The 26383-nt window shown below is 36.8% G+C and overlaps 1 protein-coding gene and 1 pseudogene across 2 annotated transcripts in view; both read left to right on the top strand.

The window, feature by feature from the left end:
* Positions 1 to 4081, top strand: part of LOC140597399 (small G protein signaling modulator 1-like) — a 40948-nt gene extending 36867 nt beyond the window's left edge. The window contains exon 7 of one of the 2 annotated variants that reach the window (XR_011999236.1): positions 2669 to 4081. The gene's annotated coding sequence lies outside the window, so the exon portion shown is untranslated. Of the gene's footprint in view, positions 1 to 2507 lie in introns of both variants that reach the window. The other variant, XR_011999235.1, reaches the window with a different exon arrangement.
* LOC140597391 (FAS-associated factor 2 pseudogene) overlaps positions 1 to 26383 on the top strand; it is a 47112-nt pseudogene that overhangs the window by 9883 nt on the left and 10846 nt on the right.

Raw genomic sequence — 26383 nt, 5'->3', positions numbered from 1 at the left:
ACTGCGCCACCCAGGGATCCCTCCTCTGTTCTTTAAATGTCAGTGTTTTCCCAGGTCTTCTCCAAGCCTGTTAACTTTTTTTTTTTCTTTTTTTTTTCTCCATTCTCCTTGGGTGATTCTATTTATATTCATGGCTTCAAGCATAACCTGGAAAGCTATGATATCCAAATATGTATTTTACGTTCTATCTGGATAATAAACCCATAAGATCCTATGTTATCAATCATTCAGAAAAAAATAAGATATTCGTGGACATTTTAGTTGACTTTTATGGTGTTTAGGAGTTAAGATAGTAGTGATAAGCACAATGATAGTATTGAGAGAGGACTCGTTTTAAGTCTTGAGTCAGTCATGACCTTGAGTAAATTGCTTTAATTATAAGCCTTGTATATACTTCATTTGTTTGTTTTTTTAATTTTTATTTATTTATGATAGTCACAGAGAGAGAGAGAGAGAGAGAGGCAGAGACATAGGCAGAGGGAGAAGCAGGCTCCATGCACTGGGAGCCTGATGTGGGATTCGATCCCGGGTCTCCAGGATCGCGCCCTGGGCCAAATGCAGGCACCAAACCACTGTGCCACCCAGGGATCCCTATATACTTCATTTGTAGAATGAAGTACGCACTTCATAAGATTTCCATGAGGATGAAGTGAGATCATAATTGTGAAGAGCCTGGCACATAGATAGTTCACAATAAGTAGTAGCCCTTATTGTAATAAAATGATCTCTTGAACAAGTTTCACTTCTAATTGTAGAAAGCCAAAGTAGCACTCTGAGCCCAATCAGGAGACAAAAACAAAACAAAACAAAACAAACAAACAAACAAAAAAAAACATGTAGTAGGTTAAAGCAGAACAGTTTAATACAAAGAATTACTGACTCTGACAAACATAACTATAAGATATAAAGAAATTCTGTGTGGTAAAGCAGAGAAAGAGTACCTAAGAAAGGGTAAACTTGAAAAGGGTATTAACAGATACAGAGATAATCCATAAATCACAACACTGTAAAAATGTGTTCAAATACTGGAGAAAATGTAGTTTGGCTCCTAGAGAGCAGAGCTGACCACTGGAATGGCCAGGCCAGAACTGCTGTGCAAACAACAGCCACCTCCGGAGGTATAGACAAAGATAAGAAAATGACATGTGACAAGAAAATGGTTGCTGGATCTGCAGTGGGAATCCAGGTGCCAGTAGGGGTGAAAGGTTGTTAGAACTTACTCTTTGAAGGACTGACTTGGTGTGTGACCTTCTGGACACAAGTAGCTTTATGCAGGCTGTACTAGGCTTGTCAGAGGAGTCCAGGCTGTCTGTAGAAATATCATTGCCAGGATGAGGCTGAAAGGTCAAAGGACCTTCATCCTAGGCTTGTGACTGCTAAGTAGTAGTTCCTTACCAGATGTCCTTATACCCACACTGCCTATCCTCCTGGATAGTGCTGTGAATTGGAGGAAGTCTCTACCTCCTGCAAAATCTCCCCTGCTGCCCTCTACTGAGAAACTTAACAGTGTGCATTTAAAAAGAGAAATGCTTAAGCCAATTCTGTTGTTTACCATATTGGAGGTACATTTGGAAATGAAAGGCAATGAATTGATAACTGACACAACAGATAGGCTTAACAAATACAGAGATAATCTAGAAATCACAACACCATAAAAATGTGTTCAAATACTGTGTTTTGCTCTATAGTTCTTTCAGTTCCAAGCTTTTTGATATGAAAAATTGGTGTATATATGTATAACTTTCGTTCATGATTTAAATATGAATACCCATTAGCATCATGATAGCTATGCATGTGCTAGAAGATAATTTAATGAATTACAATATAGCACATCGAAGAGTTGCTATGGTCTATTGAATCAAAAATCCAGTTCTTGAAAACTGCCTAAACATAATTTACCTATCCAATGTCAGTTTAAAATTTGCATAATAAGCCACAGTGAGTTTTAAAAATCTCATACAAATAATGATCCATTTAATATGTTCCACAAAGAAATATATTTTAAACATCTTTTATACATATATACATATTTTAAACAGTCTTTTATATATCTTTTATATATTCTAAGAGAGGGCTCATTTTCCCCCCATTACCTAAAAATGTTTCTCAGAAAAAATAATATAAAAAATTACTATGTTGATCATAATTCCAGGAGAAAACTAAGAATCCTTGAAAATATAAGCTTAATTGAACTGGTAAGAATTGCTGTTATAGCAAAGTGGCATGGCATTAGAATAACTCCCATCAGTTATCAGGTTATCTTTAATTCACAATTTACAACTAACCATTTTGTAACCTCAAGAGCTGTTCCTTTTCTCTAATTTATCTCTAATCATAATTTTTATTCACAATTGACCATTTATTATACCTCAGTGATGAGTACTTTTTATTTTTTTATCACACTTCATTTTTATATTTAAATTACGTTAGCTAACGTATAGTACATTATTAGTTTCAGCTGTAGTTTTCAATAATTCATCAGTTGCATATGACATTTCTTAATACAGCAACAAGGTCTTATTTTCATCATTGCATCGATGGAGAAAGAGGAGAAATGTTGCATTACCTGTTCAAGAGAATCACTTCAGAAGCAGAAGGGCTGGGATTTGAAGATTTTTTTGTTTGTCTCAAAAGCTCCTTCTGATTTTAGGCATGTTTCTAACTCTAGGTCAAAGTGGAGACTTATATTTTATAATCAGAGGTGTTAGAATTGATGGCACTGCTTCTCAGACTTTCATGTACACATCGATTGCCTGAGGACTTTCATCAAATACAAGCTCTAATTTAGTAGGCCTGGAGTGAGACTTGAGATTCCAAAAAGCTCGTATTTGGTGCCTATGTTACTAGTTCATAAACCATACTTGGCATAGAAAAGGTAAACGGCAATGGGATTGGAACAGACCAAGATATTAGTGACATCTGGATAATCTGAAGATTTCAGTTCCTTGGCATTTATCTGAAGGACCTGAAAACTTATGCTCACACAAAAACCTGCACATAGATGTTTATAGCAGCTTTTGTTCATAGTTGCCAAGACTTGGAAGGAACCAAGAAGTTTTGCAATACGTGTATGTGATAAATACAAACAAATATTACTGAGCACTAAAATAAAAATGAGCCATCAAGCCATAGAAATACATGGAGGAAACTTCAATGCAAATTACTAAGTGAAAGAAGCCAAAGTGAGAAGGTCACATACTATATATAACTTTAACTATATGATGTTCCAGAAAAGAAAAAAAAACTGTGTTAACGATAAAAAGATGAATAGTTGAAGGGAATTTAGGGAGAAGATGAATCATTTTCCTTTGTTTGTGTTAGGGCACTGAAAATATGCTATGATATTATAATAGTGAATAGATGTTATTGTAAATTTGTCCAAACCCATAGAATGTAAATATCGAGTGGACCATAATATAATCTATGGACATTGGGTGATTACGATGTGTCACTGTAGGTTTATCCTTGGCAAAAACTGATAAAAATAATAATTTATATTTATAGTATAAGTATGTAAATAAAAATAAATATATTTTATATCCATATTAATTTAATAACAATTATTATTTTTAAAAATACCTCTTGGTGAATGACTTTGATGATGGGAGAGAAGCTATGCCTGTGTAGAGCATGATGTATATGGAAATCTCAATACTTACCTCTTAATTCTGTTGTGAGCCTAAGACTACTCTAAAACAAAGTCTAAAAGTCAAATAAGAAAAAATGTTGACATGGGCAGCGCAGGTGGCTCAGCGGTTTAGCACCGCCTTCGGCCCAGGGTGTGATCCTGGAGACCCAGGATCGAGTCCCACATCAGGCTCCCTGCATGGAGCCTGCTTCTCCCTCTGCCTGTGTCTCTGCCTCTCTCTCTCTGTCAATTGTGAGTAAATAAATAAAATCTTTTAAAAACATTTTTTTAAAATTCAGCATCAGTCAATAAATATGCACATGTTATCACATAAGGAATATATGAATGTGTCAGTGAATGTACAGTTAATACACATGTATGTGCATATGTGCATGTATTTTGAAATGTTGATTAAGATACAATGAATAATTAACTATATAGCAAAGTCTATAATGTGTCTGTGTTTCTATATATGCTGATTAGAAGAGATCAAATATTATATACATTGGATTTCTGTTAAATTTTTAAACAATAATATTTCCATTTAAAGGTAATTTTATTGACATACACAAAAAATATATAGTGTTAACAGTTGTCAAGTAACTACAAATCAAAACAATTAGATACCATTTATTTTTCCTATAAAATTTTCAAAAATTATAATGATCAATATAAAGACTCAGTTCATGAGTCTGGTATACCAGATATTTATACTAACCAGTTTTATGTGGAAAAAATGCTTGCAGAAGCATTTTGGTGTTAGTGATAATTTGGAAACAACCTAAATATTCAACAATAGAAATTATGGCATATCTAGCCATTTAAAAAACTACATTGTTAGAACACTTAAAGACAAAAATGCTCACAATATGAACTCAAATGAAAAGACACAAAATAAAAAGTACAGGGCAGCCTGGGTGGTATAGCGGTTTAGCTCCTCCTTCAGCCCGGGGTGTGATCCTCAAGACCTGGGATCAAGTCCCACGTCGGACTCCCTGCAAGGAGCCTACTTCTCCCTCTGCCTGTGTGTGTGTGTGTGTGTGTGTGTGTGTGATGAATAAATAAATAAAATCTTTGTAAAAAATAAAAATAAAGCAATAGAACTCTAATTCTGAACACACATGTTCAGTCAATATCCACCAAGTGCCTACCTTTTTTTTTTGTTTTAGTAAGCACTGTGTAGGTATTTGGATATATTAGTGAGCAGAATAGAGGCTCCTGATCCATATACATCTTATGGTTTAGCAGCAAAAAGACAAGAAACAAAAGGATTGAAACTTTTATTTATTTTTTTTAAGATTTTATTTATTTATTCATGATAGACATAGAGAGAGAGAGAGAGAGGCAGAGACACAGGCAGAGGGAGAAGCAGGCTCCATGCCAGGAGCCTGACGTGGGACTTGATACCAGGACCCCAGGATCACGCCCTGGGCCAAAGGCAGGCGCCAAACCGCTGAGCCACCCAGGGATCCCCAGGATTGAAACTTTTAATAGTAAAATATTGATAGTAAGATTATAGGTGAGCTGTATTTTATTTCTTCCATTCCCCCTTTTCTAATCACCTACATGGAGAGTGAGTTACTTTTACTGGAACAAAAATGCAAATATTTAAAAATGCAAAGAATCTATCAGAAAAATTATTATACTACTTAAAATGTTGCTTAACTAGTACTTTAGTACTAGTTAGTACTTGTGCTAACTAATCCTTAGTCCTTTTCGACTATTCAACCATTCCCTCAGGACTCTAACTTTAGACAATACTCATATCCTTTTTTAAAACTTTTTCTTCTCTATTCCAAAGAAGCATACTGGTCTCTCTAATTTGTTCTTTAAAAAATCAATGAAAATGTAACTAGTTGCAATTAATATATAAATATGAATCTTTGGTCCTGGAATTGGTTTGCCTGACCCAATTTAGCTCTGTAATTCTACGTGATTATCCATCCATTTAGAGTAGTGCCTTGATAGTGCACATCTCGTTTGAATTCTCTTTGTAACATAACTCAATACTAATTTACCTACGACTATATGACCTGTGATTTTGTCATTTAACCAAATCACTTTTACATTTGCATCTGATATTTTTTAAAATATCATGGTTAATGGCTGCATAATGTTATAGTTGTTCAAGTACTAAGTAGGTAATTATTCTCATTTGCACCATGACTATTATTATATTGAAATAAGCTACATTATAAAGCCTATTGATGGATTCCTAACCTACCTTTACCGGGCTTGTCAGATTGTCAGATTTTAGCACATCATCCCTTGACATCTCTACGTCAGTGGTCCCAAGCACAAATGTATATACAAAGACTAGCCCACCAACATGAATGAATGGAGAGGGTTGGGAACAAGGGGAACAAGGTCTTTGGAGAACATGGGCCTTTAGTACAAGGGACAGCCGGTAGTCAGCTTCAGCTAATTTTGCCAATCAAGAGTATTAGCCTAAATTTTCTGATTTTTTTTTTTTTTAATTAATTTTTATTGGTGTTCAATTTACCAACATACAGAAAAACACCCAGTGCTCATCCCGTCAAGTGTCCACCTCAGTGCCCGTCACCCATTCCCCTCCAACACCCGCCCTCCTCCCCCTCCACCACCCCTAGTTCGTTTCCCCGAGTTAGGAGTCTTTATGTTCTGTCTCCCTTCCTGATATTTCCCAACATTTCTTCTCCCTTCCTTTATATTCCCTTTCACTATTATTCATATTCCCCAAATGAATGAGAACATACACTGTTTGTCCTTCTCCGACTGACTTATTTCACTCAGCATAATACCCTCCAGTTCCATCCACGTTGAAGCAAATGGTGGGTATTTGTCGTTTCTAATTGCTGAGTAATATTCCATTGTATACATAAACCACATCTTCTTTATCCATTCATCTTTCGATGGACACCGAGGCTCCTTCCACAGTTTGGCTATTGTGGCCATTGCTGATAGAAACATCGGGGTGCAGGTGTCCCGACGTTTCATTGCATCTGAATCTTTGGGGTAAATCCCCAACAGTGCAATTGCTGGGTCGTAGGGCAGGTCTATTTTTAACTCTTTGAGGAACCTCCACACAGTTTTCCAGAGTGGCTGCACCAGTTCACATTCCCACCAACAGTGTAAGAGGGTTCCCTTTTCTCCGCATCCTCTCCAACATTTGTTGTTTCCTGCCTTGTTAATTTTCCCCATTCTCACTGGTGTGAGGTGGTATCTCATTGTGGTTTTGATTTGTATTTCCCTGATGGCAAGTGATGCAGAGCATTTTCTCATGTGCTTGTTGGCCATGTCCATGTCTTCCTCTGTGAGATTTCTCTTCATGTCTTTTGCCCATTTCATGATTGGGTTGTTTGTTTCTTTGGTGTTGAGTTTAATAAGTTCTTTATAGATTTTGGAAACTAGCCCTTTATCTGATACGTCATTTGCAAATATCTTCTCCCATTCTGTAGGTTGTCTTTTAGTTTTGTTGACTGTATCCTTTGCTGTGCCAAAGCTTCTTATCTTGATGAAGTCCCAATAGTTCATTTTTGCTTTTGTTTCTTTTGCCTTTGTGGATGTATCTTGCAAGAAATTACTGTGGCCAAGTTCAAAAAGGGTGTTGCCTGTGTTCTCCTCTAGGATTTTGATGGACTCTTGTCTCACATTTAGATCTCTCATCCATTTTGAGTTTATCTTTGTGTATGGTGAAAGAGAGTGGTCCAGTTTCATTCTTCTGCATGTGGATGTCCAATTTTCCCAGCACCATTTATTGAAGAGACTGTCTTTCTTCCAATGGATAGTCTTTCCTCCTTTATCGAATATTAGATGACCATACATTTCAGGGTCCATTTCTGGGTTCTCTATTCTGTTCCATTGATCTATGTGTCTGTTTTTGTGCCACTACCACACTGTCTTGATGACCACAGCTTTGTAGTACAACCTGAAATCTGGCATTGTGATGCCCCCAGCTATGGTTTTCTTTTTTAAAATTCCCCTGGCTATTCGGGGTCTTTTCTGATTCCACACAAATCTTAAAATAATTTGTTCTAACTCTCTGAAGAAAGTCCATGGTATTTTGATAGGGATTGCATTAAACGTGTAAATTACCCTGGGTAGCATTGACATTTTCACAATATTAATTCTGCCAATTCATGAGCATGGAATATTTTTCCATCTCTTTGTGTCTTCCTCAATTTCTTTCAGAAGTTTTCTATCGTTTTTAGGGTATAGATCCTTTACCTCTTTGATTAGGTTTATTCCTAGGTATCTTATGCTTTTGGGTGCAATTGTAAATGGGATTGACTCCTTAATTTCTCTCTCTTCAGTCTCATTGTTAGTGTATAGAAATGCCATTGATTTCTGGGCATTGATTTTGTATCCTGCCATGCTACCAAATTGCTGTATGAGTTCTAGCAATCTTGGGGTGGAGGCTTTTGGGTTTTCTAGGTAGAGTATCATGTCATCGGTGAAGAGGGAGAGTTTGACTTCTTCTTTGCCAATTTGAATGCCTTTAATGTCTTTTTGTTGTCTGATTGCTGAGGCGAGGACTTCCAATACTATGTTGAATAGCAGTGGTGAGAGTGGACATCCCTGTCTTGTTCCTGATCTTAGGGGAAAGGCTCCCAGTGCTTCCCCATTGAGAATGATATTTGCTGTGGGCTTTTCGTAGAGGCTTTTAAGATGTCGAGGTTAGTTCCCTCTATCCCTACACTCTGAAGAGTTTTGATCAGGAATGGATGCTGTATTTTGTCAAATGCTTTCTCTGCATCTAATAAGAGGATCATATGGTTCTTGGTTTTTCTCTTGCTGATATGATGAATCACATTGATTGTTTTACAAGTGTTGAACCAGCCTTGTGTCCCGGGGATAAATCCTACTTGGTCATGGTGAATAATTTTCTTAATGTGTTGTTGGATCCTATTGGCTAGTATCTTGTTGAGAATTTTTGCATCCATGTTCATCAGGGATATTGGTCTGTAATTCTCCTTTTTGGTGGGGTCTTTGTCTGGTTTTGGAATTAAGCTGATGCTGGCCTCATAGAACGAATTTGGAAGTACTCCATCTCTTTCAATCTTTCCAAACAGCTTTAGTAGAATAGGTATGATTTCTTCTTTAAACGTTTGATAGAATTCCCCTGGGAAGCCATCTGGCCCTGGACTCTTGTGTCTTGGGCGGTTTTTGATGACTGCTTCAATTTCCTCCCTGGTTATTGGCCTGTTCAGGTTTTCTATTTCTTCCTGTTCCAGTTTTGGTAGTTTGTGGCTTTCTAGGAATGCGTCCATTTCTTCTAGATTGCCTAATTGATTGGCGTACAGCTGTTCATAATATGTTTTTAAAATCGTTTGTATTTCCTTGATGTTGGTAGTGATCTCTCCTTTCTCATTCATGATTGTATTAATTTGAGTCTTCTCTCTCTTCTTTTTAATAAGGCTGGCTAATGGTTTATCTATCTTATTAATTCTTTCAAAGAACCAACTCCTGGTTCTGTTGATCTGTTCCACAGTTCTTCTGGTCTCGATTTCATTTAGTTCTGCTCGAATTTTAATTAACTCTCTTCTTCTGCTGGGCGTAGGGTCCATTTGCTGTTTTTTCTCTAGCTCCTTTATGTGCAAGGTTCGCTTCTGTATTTGAGTTCTTTCCAGTTTTTGAATGGATGCTTGTATTGCAATGTATTTCCCCCTCAGGACTGCTTTTGCTGCATCCCAAAGATTTTGAACGGTTGTATCTTTATTGTCATTAGTTTCCATGAATATTTTTAATTCTTCCTTAATTTCCTGGTTGACCCTTTCATCTTTTAGCAGGATGGTCCTTAACCTCCACGTGTTTGAGGTCCTTCCAAACTTCTTGTTGTGATTTAGTTCTAATTTCAAGGCATTATGGTCTGAGAATATGCAGGGGACGATCCCAGTCTTTTGGTATCGGTTCAGACCCGATTTGTGACCCAGTATGTGGCCTATTCTGGAGAAAGTTCCTTGTGCACTTGAGAAGAATGTGTATTCAGTTGAGTTTGGATGTAAAGTTCTGTAGATATGTGTGAAATCCATCTGGTCCAGGGTATCATTTAAAGCTCTTATTTCTTTGGAGATGTTGTGCTTAGAAGACCTATCGAGGGTAGAAAGAGCTAGATTGAAGTCACCAAGTATAAGTGTATTATTATCTAAGTATTTCTTCACTTTGGTTATTAATCGGTTTAAATATTTGGCAGCTCCCACATTCGGGGCATATATGTTGAGGATTGTTAAGTCCTCTTGTTGGATAGATCCTTTGAGTATGATATAGTGTCCCTCTTCATCTCTCACTACAGTCTTCAGGGTAAATTTTAGTTTATCTGATATAAGGATGGCTACCCCTGCTTTCCTTTGAGGACCATTTGAATGGTAAATGGTTCTCCAACCTTTTATTTTCAGGTTGTAGGTGTCCTTCTGTCTAAAATGAGTCTCTTGTAGACAGCAAATAGATGGGTCCTACTTTTTTATCCAGTCTGAAACCGTGCGCCTTTGATGGGGTCATTAAGCCCGTTCACGTTCAGAGTTACTATTGACAGATATGAGTTTAGTGTCATCATGATATCTATTCAGTCCTTGTTTCTGTGGATTGTTCCACTGGACTTCTTCTTAAAGGGGAATTTTAAGAGTCCCCCTTAAAATTTCTTGCAGAGCTGGTTTGGAGGTCACATATTCTTTCAGTTCCTGCCTGTCTTGGAAGCTCTTTATCTCTCCTTCCATTTTGAATGAGAGCCTTGCTGGATAAAGTATTCTTGGTTGCATGTTCTTCTCATTTAGGACCCTGAATATATCCTGCCAGCCCTTTCTGGCCTGCCAGGTCTCTGTGGAGAGGTCTGCTGTTACCCTCATACTCCTCCCCATAAAAGTCAGGGATTTTTTGTCTCTTGCTGCTTTAAGGATCTTCTCTTTATCTTTGTAATTTGCAAGCTTCACTATTAAATGTCGAGGTGTTGAACGGTTTTTATTGATTTTAGGGGGGGATCTCTCTATTTCCTGGATCTGAATGCCTGTTTCCCTACCCAGATTAGGAAAGTTTTCAGCTAGGATTTGTTCAAATACATATTCTGGCCCTCTGGCCCTTTCAGTGCCCTCGGGAACCCCAATTCAACGTAGGTTTTTCTTCCTCAGGCTGTCGTTTATTTCCCTTAATCTGTCTTCATGGTCTTTTAATTGTCTCTTTTTTCCTCAGTTTCCCTCTTTGCCATCAACTTGTCTTCTATGTCACTCACTCGTTCTTCCACCTCGTTAAGCCTCGTCGTTAGGACTTCTAGCTTGGATTGCATCTCATTCAATTGATTTTTAATTTCTGCCTGATTGGATCTAAATTCTGCAGTCATGAAGTCTCTTGAGTCCTTTATGCTTTTTTCTAGAGCCACCAGTAGCTGTATAATAGTGCTTCTGAATTGGCTTTCTGACATTGAATTGTAATCCAGATTTTGTAACTCTGTGGGAGAGAGAACTGTTTCTGATTCTTTCTTTTGAGGTGAGGTTTTCCTTCTAGTCATTTTGCCCAGTGCAGAGTGGCCAAAAACAAGTTGTATTGGGAAAAGGAGAAAAAGAGAGAGAGAGAAGGAAAGAAAAGAGAAAAAGAAAAAAGAAAAAAAGGAAAAAAGAGAAGAAAAAGAGAAAGAAAAAGAAAGGTGGAAAAAAAGGGGGGGTGGGGGAAGCAATCAGAAATCAGAAAGAAAAAAAAAAACAAACTCGGGGGAGTATCTTCTGATTCTGTACACTTTAAGTCCCTTGACTTCCCCTGGAACTGGTCCGTGTTGCTGGTCTTCTGGGGGAGGGGCCTGCTGTGCTGATTCTCAAGTGTTAGCACTTGGGGGAGCTGCTCTGCCCCCCGCCTGGTGCAGGGCTCAGTGGGGGCTGTTTACCCCGTGAGGCCCCAGGAGGAACAGCCACAGTGGGGCGGCAGCTCTGGGAACCGGGATTCAGCCCCCGCAGTAGCTCCGGGGCTCTCCGTCTGCAGGGCCTGGAGGCTCCGGGGCGGGGCCGCTGATCTGCTCAGCTCTGGGCAGGAGCGTCCTTGCTGTCCTGGGCCCTCTGGGTCTCTGCCTGTCCCGGGGGAGGCCGGATCCTGGGCTGTGTCCCGGCGCCCTGTGCTCCGGGGCCTGCGCTGTTGGATTCGCTCCCGCCCCGCAGCCCCCTCCGCGGAGCCGCCGCCCGAGCCCCTCCGAGCTGCTCCGGGTCCCGCTGTGCGAGCTGCCGTCTTAGGGAGCTCGGGGCACTCTCCCGGGGCGCAGGTGCCTGTTAGTGTCCCAGGGAGCCCGAGGGCATCCCCGCCCTCCTGGGTCCTGCTCTAACTCCCTGCGAGCCCCTTTCCGCCCGGGAAGGTTGGTGCAGCTCCTGCTCCTCCAGGACGGGGCTCTCCTGCCCAGCTCCTCGCGGGGCCCCTCCCCCTTGGAGGCCTTTTGCTTCTTTATTTCTTTTTCCCCCCGGTCTTCCTACCTTGATAGAAGCGCGAACTCTTCTCACTGTAGCGTTTCAGCTGGTCTCTCTTTAAATCTCAGGCCGAATTCGTCGATTTTCAGGATGATTTGAAGGTTATCTAGGTAATTTGGTGGGGACAGGTGATTTGGGGACCCTACTCTTCCGCCTTCTTGCCCCTCCCCTCCATCAGTTACAATTTTGAAATGAACATTCAGCAACATAAAGATCAAAATTTGACTTTAACTCTTAATGTACTATGATAATTTATTTCCAGCATATATTAAGTGAAGCCTGCAAAATAAATAATCTACAGAATCATTAAAAAAAACTCAGAATTTAGTCTTAGCATTCAAATAAAATTAATAAAATGTACTTAGTTGTCTCCAAAATATCACGTTTCATAAATTGCATAAACACATAACAGCCATGATAAATATAGTCTAAAGGATTAACTACAGAATATTATGTACTACATTGAGATTTTATTTGCCTTGAGATTTATGTATAGACATGTATATGTATAAAGTTTTCCATGACACGGAAGTTCATCGCATACCTGTTTTGTGCTTGATAGGAATAATAGTGTAAAAATCAGTATTAAGTCTTCCTTAAGATTCGGAGTCAATTATGCAAATGTGTATATGCTTGCCACAGACTGTTTTGTTCTATTGTGCATGGTTTGAATTGCATGTGAAGAAGTATTCATCTTGATTTAAATACCTTCAACTGTCTCCAGAATAGTTGAAATACTTAAGAAACGTAATGAGACATAATTGGATAATCACTTAAAATGGAAAGTTCGATAATTTCATATTCACGTACCCAATTTTGACCATTTAAAAAAAAAATCTCTGGGTCCATAATACAAGCCATCATTAACTTTGGAGTAACTCCTAAGCAATGAAAGTATGAAAGAAACCATATATATAATAGGTTGTTTTTAATAATTAGCAATCATTTAAAAATCTTTATAATAGTGAAAAATCTGATGAGAAAAATATAGGGCTTATTGGTTAAAATCCTTAAGGCTAAAAATTGTATTTTATTTACTTTCATATATTTGGAGAGTGTGGTGTTTGTATCTGTTTTTTTTTTAAAAAAAGAGCTTTTTTTTTCTTCTTTTAGATCTGCTTGTCTATTTTAGATAGCCAAAGATGATGAAATATGGAGTGTGTGCTAATTAAAAGCTAATTAGGTGATTTTTACTTTTACTAAGTTACTGATCTATGTGGGGTAATTAGAGCAGGGGGAGCAGTGGTGAAACCAGAAAGGTATCTTGATGATTGGTACAAAGACTGTATGTAGCATTGATAGGTTTGATCCTCCACTAGCCATTTCAAATAGTTAAATAACAAGTTTATTAATGTTTACCTGTGAAATACAGCATGGTTTACACAAATACTTCAGGATTTGATTTATGAAGCCATCCCTGAAGGTAAATGATAGTTAAAGGGAACAATGCGGTAGAGACATATCACAGATACAAGTAATTGATGCCAGTTAAATACTGGCACTTGACTTGATTTTCACAGAGATTTCAGCGCTTGGGGGCAAAAGAGTTCAAAGACGTGTAATTAACATGCTACATGAAGGAAAGTGGTATAAACTAAAGAATTATACACATGTACATTGTTTTATTATGCATAGTCTGAACTCAAAATTAAAAGATTGAATAATACAATAAAATTATAATCTGAGAGCACGAACACCCTTTAAAAAGACCAAAAAGAGATAAAGTCTGAAAAAATATATAACAAAAAATCTTTGGTACATAAATGAAGAATGAACTTCAGGATAAAATGATTGGACACACGAAATAGTCTATTTTTTCTTTTATTTCTGTTGACCTATTCAATGGTATATTTATTTCACTGAACTCCTAAAGTAACGTTAGAGTTCCCCTATGAAAAACAGAAATATTTTCTAGTTCCTGGCACAACATCTGGCAGTAGCAGATACCCTGTGAATTTTTGCTATCTAGAAAAACAATTGTATGTGAGCTAGACAGATTACCGGGTTTCTTTTGCTAAATCAAACATTTGTTTCTCAAACACATTCCTTTTCCAACCATCTCTCTCTCCATCCTTTCTTTTCTCTCTCTTTCCTTCTTTCCATTAACAAATTTAGGAAGAATTCACTCTGTGCTGAGAAAATGTCTAACTTATCTCACAATGGCAGAGCTGACAAAGTTTTTATCTTACTTATTTCACAGTTTAATGGGGGAAAAAGAATTAAACGTGCAAAATAAATCTCACCTTTGATAAATGTCATGAAGGAAAATATTCTCAAATGTAGAATAATGAATACAGAAATTGATAATTAATAACTTTACTCATGAAAGTAAACTCATGAAAGATGAGCTCACTACATGAAGAAATGGAGATAGAAAGACAGTATAATGGGACTTCTAGATTCTGAATTAAGGAGGAGCTTGGAATGTCCAAAGAAATAAAAGAATGTTAGTGTAGCAGGAGCATAGTACGTAAAAAGGAGAGGGGCTTGAAATGAAGTAAGCTTTGTAGTCCATAACAAGTGTATTGGATTTCATTGTAAATGCCATTGGAAGCCACTGGATGCTTTTAAGCAAAAGTGTGTGGTAATTGCATTTATGTTTTAAGATAAGTGCTTTATGGAGAATGAATTAGTGGGAAGTAAGACTAGAAGTGGAAAGAGCATTTAGGAGGAGACACTTGAAGATTTCCAAGAGAGAAAGATATGATGTCCTAGACCAGGATGGGACCACTGACATGGATTTGCAATCTATTGGAGGCAGAATCAAAAGGACTTAATAACTGATTGAATGTAGAGGGTGAGAGAAAAAGAGACAACAAACATGAGTCCTAGATTAGAGCAATTGATTATATAGCAAAAACATTCACAACTGAGTTGGTCAAGATGAAATTGGGAGACAGGCGCTAGTAAAAGAATCAATAACTCAGGATGCGTGGGTGGCTCAGTAGTTGAATAAATAAATAAATAAATAAATCTTTTAAAAAACATTTTATTTATTTATTTATGAAAAACAGAGAGAGAGAGAGGCAGAGACACAGGCAGAGGGAGAAGCAGGTTCCATGCCGGGCGCCCGACGCGGGACTCGATCCCGGGACTCCAGGATCGCGCCCTGGCCAAAGGCAGGTGCCAAACCGCTGATCCACCCAGGGATCCCCTAAATAAAATATTTTTTAAAAAAGAATCAATAACTGCTTTTGGGATTGAGAATGTATTGTTTTACTTTCTTCTACTCAGAGTATGGATTTGGAGTTATTACTTTAGATAAAAACCAAATTAGAAGTGGGGAAGAAAGATTAAATACTAGACATTCCAGGGATTCATTCAAGCCAATGATCTAGCAACCCAATTGTAGCTAATTGTTCCAGGTTGATATGTGTAAATATATGTATGAATTGACACTGCAAAGACATATGGTAACCATTGAGACCTCTGCATTCTACGGGGTTGAGATTAAATCTATTTTTATACAACAGACTTCAACAGTATTTGGGATTATAAAATGAGTCTACAGTGTGATCAGGGCAGTGACAAATGGAAAGGAGTAGCAATGGCTGGTATTCTTAAATAAACAATTGGGGAAAAATAGGAAAAGTTTATTTTATTGAGCAAAGAATTTCTAACCTTCACATGACCTTTCGCAGTTGAACATAAGCACAAGTAAGAACAATATAGAAGGAGGAATTTACTAGAATAAGTGAAAATTGAAAGAGCTCTATAAACTTCTGTCATTACCATCATCGTCTCTAGAAAACCACATCTCAAAACGAGAGAATCTGATAGAAGAGAAATGAAAATGGACCATTTTTCCTCATTAACTTGCAAGGAAGTTTCTATACATTTGTATCTTCCTTTTTTGGCAAGGTTGAAAACATCGGCAATCAAAAATTTCCTGTCATTCCTCAAATCTGTTTGTGAAGGTGGGACAGCTGATTGCCTTGCAGTTGTGTTTGTAGCATGTCGTCCCTGATGCCTCATTTCATTTATTTAATAGCATAATTATATCATAACTTATATCTATCTGCACTATCATAAACTGACGTGTATTCTCACACATTCTATCTGAAATTTTGCCCATAAGAATTGTTTGCATTTACTTCAGACCATCCCACTCCATTTTTGTCCAGCATATCCCTAGTTATAATCTTGAGAACAGCATATCAGATTAGTCATGATTAATAAATACAGAAAAACTTGGAATTTAATCAAATGGCTTCTCATTCAAAGATCTCCTTTTTTTTACCCATAATAACCATAATTTATGTCTGCAACAGAAGAATATGGTAATATTAAAACCCTAATTATCTCAGAATTCATTATACGCATATGATACCCTACTTGCAATCGTGTGAACGCTATACACATTGAATAAAAACCATACTTCAGATTTTGAATTTGAATCTTTCCCCAGGCTGATAGTATGTAGCACAGTCCTCTCCCCCAATGCCAGGGAGTAGCAGTGAGCCACAGCTCCTGGCCCGTAATGCCATCACAAGAGTAAACAACTGACACACTGACAACCATTCTTATGCCGCATGGCCAATCTCTTTCACTTTCAGTACAGTATTCAATAAATTACATGAGACAATCAACATTATTAAAGGATTTTATCCAACTATAGACTAACGTAAGTGGTCTGGGCACATTTAAGTTGGGCTAAAACTAAGCTATAGTGGTCAGTAGGTTAGGTGTACAAGTGCGTTTCAACTTACGACATTTTTAATTTATGATGGGTTAATCAGGATATAACCCCATCATAAATCAAGGAAGTCTGTCTCGAAATTTTGATTTCAGAGTCAAATAAATAAGCTAAGCATGCTTATTTGAAATGTATTGTTACTTGTTATAATCATTCACTGATTAGTGAGTTTATTTCAATGTATAATTATTACAAAATTCAAATATACTATATTTAATAGAATGCATTCCAGAATATGAATTCATTTCAACTACGTCATCTTATTCCAATCTGGTGGGCTACAAAGAAAGATAATGTCATTATGAATACCTTGTTATCTCAAAATAAACTTAAGAGTAAGAGGTGCTTTATTTCTTTTGCTGTATTCAAAGAGGTCAATCTATTTTTAAGTTAAATCAATAAGTCTCCATTGTGTGCTTAGAGTAAGACCACGAGCATTTAGCTCATAAGTAAAGTGTTAAAAGAAACCACAATGTTATCATTAAGAATTTGACTTAGAAATTCTTCTGGTTTCCTAACATTCTTGCTAAGTACTCTGGAACGGACAATAATCTGCACTATTGTAAAATGAATGGAACAAGTTGGAGGATGGTGAAAGTCTGAGGAGACTGAGGAAAACCTATTATTATTCCAAAATATATAGCAACTTTAAAAGATACGGTAATTATTATTCTGTTGATACTTCTATTGTGCTGGATATTTATACTTATAGGAGATAATTGTGTGTGTGTGTGTGTGTGTGTGTTTGTGAGAGAGAGAGAAAGGGGGGGGAGAGAAATTACGAATGCTCTAAATATTTTGAAGCAGCATAAATGAGATCCACCTTCCCGTTACCCTTTCTGCCAACTTGAAAACGCCATTTCATAATATCTGAATCAATGAAGAAATCACAAGCTAGGAGCATCTATAATTTAGGGGCAATGCTAATTTTCTTTTTTGAGTGTAGATCTTTAAAATGAGCTTTTTTGCCCCTGCTCTAAAATCTGTAAAATGCATTTACCTAAGGTAGACTATCCCTGAAAGTATTATATGAAAATTTTTAGCTAAGGGGGGCTTTTTATTTTGATAAGTCTCTGAAGCCAAGAAGTTGAGTTTCCTCTGTTATAAGTGATAACATTTATAATCAACTAATACCTAATTCAAACAAAAATCTTTGTGAAGTTTGTTTCTAACCTGAAGAGGTTCTAACGTGTCTCTCTTTTTTTTTTTAATTTTTATTTATTTATGATAGTCACACAGAGACAGAGGGAGAGGCAGAGACACAAGCAGGCTCCATGCACCGGGAGCCCGACGTGGGACTCAATCCCCAGTCTCCAGGATCGCGCGCTGGGCCAAAGGCAGGCGCTAAACCGCTGCGCCACCCAGGGATCCCTCTAATCTGTCTCTTATTAATAGCATTGGGTTCCTGTGTTCATAGGATCTGTATGACTACCCAGATAGAAGTCTGTGATAGAGATGGGTTTCCTACGGCATCATAATTTTACAGTAAGTCTGTAACAGAGTAAACATGTTTATCCTTGTGAATATTGATTTTTTTCACATCATAGATTATTTTCAAAATTGATAATTATAACAGCATGTTTTATTATATTTAAGTATGCGTTTATCTATTAACTGAATCATTAAAGTAAGATTCTTTACTTCAAATTATTCTAAAATAGAATTTTATTCATGAATTTTCATAGTTCCTTAAAGATATCATTAAGTAAGGAAGTCAATTATTCTTCTAATGTAAATTTCAAGCATGACAGGTAAAATGTTCTAGAAAAAGCTTGCCATGCAAAATTGTTTTGAATACTATGGCTAGAGCATTTGCCCACGCATGAAATAGAGATATAACTTCAATACTTTCAGGTCAAATCACAGCATCAGGAAAAGGTTGAATATAAATTAAGGATAAAATCCAATATATTTGGGTGGGACTACATTTTCTTCTTGAGAAATCATAGAAGGACACATTAATTATACTTGGTATGAAATTTCTCAAGTAAAACAGAAAATCCTGACTTTGCTAAGGACACACATAACCAAAGCACTGGCTTATTCTATGTTTTATTTTAAACTTTTGGAAATAATTTTGATTAAGGGATTAAATGGCATTGTGCCTATTCTGAAGGATATATGACAGAGAAAGGATTTTATGAGGGACCAGGCATGTAAGAATATTCATTCTTCAAAAAAACAAACAAAAAAAGCAAAACAAAACAAAACAAAACAAAGATTCATTCTTTAACATGTTCAATGCAGACTTCTTGAGGGTAAAGTGTGCACCACCCAGTGCCAGTCACTGGGCTACTGACCAAATAAGAGCTCATTTTGGAACTCCCCAATTAGTGAAAGGGAAGGACATGTGGATACGTAAATTAGCCTGACAACACTAAGATTTGTTGAGCATGCATGATGTACCAGGAAATGTGCTAAATCCTTTACAATGATTATTTATTTTAATCCTTATAGTATCCCCGAGAGAGGGACTGTTGCTTATTGCAGTAAAATTGAGATTAAGATATGAAACTCGCTCAAGGTTTCACAGCCAGAGAGGTGTACCAGAGATGATAGATCGTATTAGAAGGATATGAAACAAATGTTATAGGAGAGGCCAGGGTAATAATAAGTGCCTGTGGGAGTCAATGAAAGTGTCCTACCTCACAGATAGAAAATTTGAACTAGATCTTAAAGAGAGAATACGAGGTTTGCTAGTAGTGAAGGCAGATAAGGGGAATGTTTCCATCTAGTAAGATTTTCTAGAAGTATAGCCTTCTGGTCTTCATTTTATCATTTATAATATGTGATAGTGGAATAATCTGATTTCTAAGTTTTTTTGAGTTCTGGAATTTTAGGATGATGTTTTGTTTACTCTACATAAAAATAAAAGAGACTTCTGAGTAAATGCTGAAACATCTGAGACTTTTGACAATATATCACTGACCCTCCAGAAAGAAGAAAGATTTCTTTTATCCTGCACATGGATAAAACATCATCTGTTTTCTTCAAAGATAGCTAGTTACATGTGGAACTTCTCCTCCCTTAAAAGAGATGGGAGAAAGTACGATATGACATATGGGGGGACAGCCTAGCCAGTCTGTAGTAGCTGATAATTAGGGTTCTGTATTCCATAAACCCAACTGCTTCTGGTTAGGGCTCTCTTATCTTTTTTTCTAGTTACTTTAGGAAAACTTAATGTTTTAGACCTCAAAGGATTTCCTTTTGTTGTATGAGAAAAGCCAGGATATTCCTGGCCCCTAGAGAGGTGTTGCACAGTGCTGGGGGGTGACAGCCACTTAAACTCCCAGGAAAAGCCAATGGAGATGGGAAGATAGCAAAGGAAACACATACAAAATGGCCTTGATTGTACATAGTTTCTGAGAAGGGGAAACTGGACAGTCAAAATGTAATACTTCTTTTTTTCATAGTCAGCATCAGTGACTTTAACTGAAACAAAAATGATTTTAAAATATTGCTAGCCAAGTGTGTTTCACTCATTCATTTGAAGCCCTATGATCTTCCTAGAGAAAATAATCATGTAACTGAAGACACACACAATATTCTGATATAATTTTTAAAAGTTATCCTATGGAACTATACTCAACATACCCATGTGTTTTCATACACCAATAATTGAATTTGTGGTTTGAAATGACAAACCACATGTCATGCTGTCTTACTTCTACTATATGAAGCAGTTTATTTCATCTATAAAAAACAAGCAGTGAGAAATATTCAGGAAACTCTTTTACAAATTTAAAGAAATAAAAATATTTATTATATTGTCACATTGTCATTTAAATGCTCAAATTTTCAGAGAAGAGTGACAAAATTGTCTTCTTACCCATAAACCCTGTCCTTTATGATTTCTGTACTATATTACGATATTTTTCTTCTAAAATTAGGATATAGGAGGGAAAGAAAAGATGAATAAGCAATACATTTATTAGTATTTAGTAACATGTAATACAAGGAATCCAGAATGACGATCAAAAATCACAAAAGGAAGAGTCAGCCACAGGTTTCTGGTGAGTTATTCAAGTGAGTGCAGTGCTCCCACAATCATCTCCGTCCAGGTTGAACTGTTGCGTAGGGCAATTAATTCCATTTCCCACTTTTAGTTTTTCTTATGTTAAATTTAGAAGGCAGCCTGCCAGCTATGATTAAGATTTTCTCAGAAAATAGTTTCTAGAACCTAATACAAGACTGTTAAACCACTGCGTAAGCATAATGGTTTAGATCAGTTGTATGCAACTTCCATGTGCACATTTCCCAAAGCAAGCTTATGAAAGCACACATTTCCAGGTACCCATACCATCCAAGGTGTCTGATTTGGTAAGATCTAGAGTAAAACCTCGGAAGTGAAATTTTCATCAAGCGTCCCAAGAGGATTCTGACACAGATTTGTGTTTAGAATACCGTTTGGGAAATTGTTTTGGAGCAGAATGAAGAACAAAGTATATTTTTATATGTAAGCACAATGGGAAGGAAACAAGGAATTTAAAACGTGAAGGAGGAAAAGGGGACTCTCGTATTGTACATAGTTAAAAGTCTGTGATTCTCAGATAATCATAACTTTTCCATATGTTACCAGCATGATAGCCTCCAAAGCTTATGCTGTCTTCACTATACCAAATGAAGCTTAAGGAGTGAGTGAGACGGGGAAAAAAGAAATTATTTAAGCAATAGCTCAGGGAGAAGCTAACGAGTTTTTGTTAGCTTCCAAAAAGGCAAGTGCCCATAGTATGGTCAGGAATAAGAAACGGGGGGTGGGGGGGGCGAAAATAGACAAGAAAAAAGAAAAAGAATGTAATTGTTCGTGTGACCCATTGTGTGCATGTGTACACACACGTACCACAACATGCCACCTACCACAACATACCACTTACCACAGCACACTACAACCCTTCACCACCTGGAAGCTGATGGCTACAGTACAGTCATTATGTGCATTATGTCATGCTCCCAGAGGTTTTCCTAAATCCAGTGTTATGTACTTTCTCTTTAACACTTTGCACACATAATGCCAACAAATCCAGCTCCTTAGGAAGTGCTCACCTTGATATTCTGAATATTTTATACAAAAAATACTTTTATTTATTTTTTTAAGACACTTTTATTTTGACCAAAGTTTCCATTTATATTCACATGGTGAATTACATGTTGAGCTACTTAGCCAATGATCATGAGTCAATTATGGTTTATGGAAATTCACTTGGAATTGTCTATCTGAGAATTATGAAACTTTAAAAATTGTCACTTCCAATTGCCTGAATTTAGAATGGGGAAAACTGAGGCTTCTGCTGTTCTACTTCTCTTCTATTCTTCTTTTGAACTTGTAAACCTCTTCTTTGTAGAAATTTATTAACAAGTACCGTTATATAATGCTTTCTCCAATAAATGAGAAATACACACACATACACTCACACACACCTTTTCATTTCTATTATCCATGGCAAAATTTTATCTTGGGTAGTATACTTACTTCCTGGTATCCTCTTTCCCCACATCCTCCTCTCTGCACTCTTATCTAGTAGTAGGTGTTAGAATATTGCTACTTGATGATTAATATTTTCAATGAAAGAGATTAAAGTTGGAAATCTTGCAGAGCTTTTGTATTTATATTTCTATTCTGAGATTTTGGAAATAGACACAAATTCTCAAGTTTCATTTGAAAAACGTTTTAATCATGGAATAAAGACAAGTGTATCTGAGATTATGGTCTTACTATTCAGTAATAAGAATACTCTTAACTATCTGATGGATGAAAACTAGTATTCTAACTCAACATATTTATAGTACAGAGTTTTACTTATTTCTTTACTGATCGCTATGCCAAATCCTGAACTCTGTTCCAGTTGTTTTACTGTGTAATGACTCTTAACCTTTCTACTAATTGGACTGGCTCATATGCTTTTTAGCCTGTCTTCCCTCTCCTCATAGCACACTTTTGGAAGCCTGACACTAACAGAGGTCATGTAAAATATGTTAGGTAACTGGTGGTGATATAATCCTGCATAGCCAAACTGAACAATACGTAGAAAAAATGGAATTTAACTTCAATTACCATTTATGAAAATCTGGTTCATTAATGTTTACTTATAAAATACCTCCTCCAAATCCTTTAGTCTGAATATGGACAATCACCTTTTTACACCTTTAAATAGATTCTTCCTATCTGGATAGCTCAATTCTGATTCTGATTAAATAAATTATCCATCTGTGAATTCTACAGGTGTAACTTTTAATACTTACCCTTTATTATTTAATACTTACCCTATATTATTTCCAGCAGTCTCCTCCCTGCTCCCAACGTGTCAGAAACAAGTAATTTAGTTGCTATGACTTTTCCATTTGTCTAAAGGCAAACCTATCAACCCCTATAAACATGTGTGTTTTATCTTGCTCCCTGTTTGGTATACCATGGATATGTGGGAGAATCAAGATTAGACTTTTGTTGATCTGACTTCTTGATAATAAGGTGTTAGGAAAGCAATAAATGTATTGGAAAAAGAACTTTAAATCATATTTAAGCTTACTAAAGCCTTTCAATAGAACATATTTAATTCTGGTAGTAATAAACTGGATGGGATTTCATTGTAAAGCAGAGCAGAATTCAGCATATACTGTGTCAGCTTTACATGACAGATTATTAATAAACTGCCACTGTTACCACTCGATGCCAGTCTTTGGTGTTGGCATTTTTTTAAACTTGAAACTCAAATGTATTTTTTTAATCTTATTAAAAGATTAGATGTATTTTTTAATCTTATTTTTAAAAGATGTATTTTTTAATCTTATTTTATGAACCAGTTTCTTCTTTTCAATACATTTTTTTCTCTTCTCTGTAGAATTATTGTGTGATTCAATTAATGGTTCCAATTTCATTATACTTATATGTTCTAAAAAACCCTAAGGCATTGTATAACTTCACATAGATCAACTTTAGTTATTTGTTTGTTTGTTTGTTTGTTTTCATTTGATGAAGGTGAAGACAAGGCAGAGTAAGAATTAAGAAAGAGGATGTACTTTCAACTTGGTACCTAACAAAAATGAGCCATTTGGTAGAATTCATTTTCTCAACTAACTTTCCCCAGTATGTTTGCCTTTTTCTCTCTTTTCTTCTCCTATCCCTGTTCTAGATACACTTTTTTAAAAGATTTTATTCATTTATTCATGAGAGACACAAGAGAGAGAGAGAGAGGCAGAGACACAGGCAGAGGGAGAAGCAGGCTCCATGCAGGGAGCCCAACTTGGGACTCTATCCCAGGTCTCCAGGATCACGCCCTGGGCTGAAGGCGGCACTAAACCACTGAACCACCCAGGGACCCTCGATACACATTTTATATTGTCCATTAATTCAACAAAACACTTAAATATTTGTATGAAATAGTCATTTTGCTAGTGTTGGAAAAATAATAAGTAGTGGGCAAAGCCTACAGGAAATAGACAGTTCAAGAGAGCTTATAGGGTCTAAGGTTATCCTTTAGATACAAAAGGGCCATTTTGTATCTAAAAATTTTTTATGCTTTACAACTCCTTGTCACTCCATCAAAACTTTAGCTATCTATCAGAGAGAAGTTAAGAGTTACTTTAAAATAAGTTGCAATCAGTGGGTTAAAGGACATAGCATCTGATGATGGGGTAAAAAGTGTGTATAATGTCATAGAGAGTGCAAAATGAATAGCAAAACATGCAGGTGATGCGCTGAGTTTTATCTAAGTAGTATATATTATCCTCATTGTCTTAATTGGACGGGTAATGTCAAACCTTTGGACAAAGCTGAAAAAGATTCATACCTAGTAAGGTATGCACTGGTATTTACTGGAAATAAAAGAAATAGAGACTAGAAGAACAATAAAAAATGATCAATCAATGAAACTAAGAGCTGGTTTTTCAAAAAGATAAAACAGGCGTGTCTGGCTGGCTCCATCAGTAAAGCATATGACTATTAATCTTGGGGTCATGAGTTTGAGTCCCACATTGGACATACATATTACATACATAAATAAACATATATATATCAGGGCACCTGGGTAGTATAGTCAGTTAAGCCTTTGACTCTTGGTTTCAGCTCAGGTCATGATCTCAAGGTCATGAGTGCAGAGCCTGCTTGAGATTCTCTCTCCTCCCACCTGTGTGCTCTCTCTCTCTCTCTTTCTCTCTCAAAACAAATCTTTAAAATGTACGTGTATTTTTGAAAGATAAAACTCTCAAACCTTTAGCTACACTAAACAAGACAAAAAGATTTCAATAAATAAAATTAGAAACTAAAGGAGCCATTACAACTGACACTACAGGAATGCATATGATCAGAAAATAACTGCCATATACAATTATATGCCACCAAATTTGATAACCTAGAAGAAATGAATACATTTCTAGAAGCATAAAACCTACCAAGAATGAATCAAAAAGAATAAGTAATATGAATAGGCACCAATGTGTTACACATTAATACTCCATAATGAACAGTGGGCACTGGCTCAAATGTCCCATACTGGTTTTTGCCTTTGAGTCATTCTACATGGTGTTCCTTCTGCCTTATAGGGTTTACCACTTCCCAGCAGTGGGTCCTGGGCAAGTTTCTCAGGCTCATTGACCTCAACTATCTCCCATAGAGAATGGGAAACACATTGGTTGTGATGCTTACCTCATAAGGACATCACAAGGATCAGATGATGTGTGAAAGCATTTTACAAACTGCCAAGTCCTCTGCCCATATGAGCTAATAGAATATAAAACAATGGATGCCAAGGAGTTAAGACAGGGAGGGAACTTAGAAGATAGAAATAACTGCTGTGTGGAAATGGTAGACGTGATTTTTGCTCAACATTCTGGCAAGAGAAACTTTATAAAAGTACAAATTAATTAATAGAGCAAATTGGGGTAAGGGATAGGGAAGAAGGTAATTGAGAAGGGGAGGCCTGGATGTGTTTGGATCCTCTGAAGTCTAGAGAGAGGAAAGTGTTTGTTATCCAGCAGACAATTCCTGCAAGCAACCTGGAGCAATTTTTGCCTGACCCAGACAGATTCAAATCTGGCCTGTGCCATTTTGACATTAAGATTCAGTTTCCTCACCTGTAAAGTGGACATAATAATGGTACCAACCTCAGAGCATTGTGGAGATACTTTAATTCATTTTTTTTGTCACTCAAAAAGATTTCTTAATAATACGGCATTGGACTATGACCAAAATATGAAATAAATATACACAAGTTTATATTGATATAAACAAATGAACAAATAGGGGAGAAAAGGCTAATTTTGCTTTAATAGAATTCCAGATAGGGGCACCTGGCTCAGTGGTTGAATAACTGCCTTTGGCTCAGGTCATGATGCTGGGGTCCTGGGATTGAGTTCTGCATCAGGCTCCCCACGGGGAACTGGCTTCTCCCTCTGCATATGTTTCTGTATCTCTCATGAATGAATAAATAAAATCTTAAAAAATAAAAAATAAAAGAATTCCTAACAATAGACTCCTCACTTCAGGAGGTGAAGGAAAATCCTCCCCACCCCCTACCCCAAAGGTGGGGTAGATTTAGAGCACACTTCTAAACAACAGAGTGTAGAGAGAGGGAAACAGTGACTTGGGGCAGCAGACTGGCACACACAACTTTAACTGAGTGACAAAAGTCAGTGATGAAAGTCAGCAGTAAT

Source organism: Vulpes vulpes, unplaced genomic scaffold, assembly GCF_048418805.1.
Source record: "Vulpes vulpes isolate BD-2025 unplaced genomic scaffold, VulVul3 u000000643, whole genome shotgun sequence".
Classification (NCBI taxonomy): Eukaryota; Metazoa; Chordata; class Mammalia; order Carnivora; family Canidae; genus Vulpes; species Vulpes vulpes.
The sequence above is the reverse complement of the archived record's forward strand: the minus strand, read 5'-3'. Positions and strand labels throughout refer to the sequence as shown.